Genomic DNA, 1,234 nt, shown 5'->3' with positions numbered 1-1,234 from the left:
CCTGAAGTGTCTTGCCCTTTATGTGCACGTGGATGTAAATCACTGATGGCGACTGTGTATTCGCCATAATATGATGACCGGTGAGACGTCTGGAGCTCCTGATGGCTCTAGTGTATCTGATGATTGAATGTGAATGCTGCACATTTAGAATAATAAAAAAAAAAATAGTTGCAAATGTTCATGAAAAAGTATGGAAGACTTTGAACTCTTGGTATAGTGAAATTCCTCTTGATCTTATTTGCCCGGATATCATTAAAATCCTGAATTTTCTACAAGACTGACTGCAAAGGACCAGATTTCAGCTGTAAGTTCATACTTTGATGAAGATCTGGCTGATCACCGTTGGATAAGAAGGTTCTTTACAGCAGCCTCTCAATTTATCAAGCACTTCCAAAGTAGTCCCATCATGAGATTTGAATATTGTCCTACCTAAAGCGATCTCCATTTGATTCTTTATCCCAATAGACGTAAAGAAGCACTACTCCTCCTCCCATCAGTTTTTATTCACTTAATATATTGCAATCGTCTTATTTGTAGGTTGAGCCCTCATGGGCAGGGTCCTCTCTCCTCCTGTACCAGTCTTTACTTCTATTGTTTAAGATTATTGTACTTGTTATGTACATGTATACCCCGTTTCACGTGTAAAGTGCCATGGAATTAATGGCTCTATAATAATAAATATATAGCACTGTGCACTTACAATTGCTAATTTTTCTTTTCTACCCAGCTTTTCTCTATGTAAAAACAGGAAGTCTCTTGTCCCAGCAGAAATGATTCCTCTTTAAAGGGAAGGTGCCACCAGTTTTCTTAAATAGATTGTTTTTGGTGAAATTAAGCTTAAAATGGTAAAATATATACTTACCACTAGGGGGAGCATTTACCGTTTTAGACCTCAAGGAGCTATAGTGGGACTTGCCAGCTTTGCTGTCAGCTGGAAAATTGGGGCAGTAACTGCTGACATCACCATTCCCCTCCCTTTTGGGTGGTCTAGTATCTCTGGGGCAGAATGAAGAGTAGCATCACAGGGCAGCACCATTTTGTGTGTGACCTCCCTGTTATCTGCTATCACCAGCAGAGTCTCTCTCTTCTCCCCCCCCCCCCCCCCCACCTCCACAATGCCTGTCCATTCACTGCAGACCTGCACCTCCTTATCTTAGGAACGGATTAATCACATCTCCTGTTCTGATAATGTAAATAGTACACTGATCCTCCTTGATGTCTCTGCTGTTCTGCC

This window comes from Ranitomeya imitator, chromosome 8 (assembly GCF_032444005.1).
Source record: "Ranitomeya imitator isolate aRanImi1 chromosome 8, aRanImi1.pri, whole genome shotgun sequence".
NCBI lineage: Eukaryota > Metazoa > Chordata > Amphibia > Anura > Dendrobatidae > Ranitomeya > Ranitomeya imitator.
The sequence above is the reverse complement of the archived record's forward strand: the minus strand, read 5'-3'. Positions refer to the sequence as shown.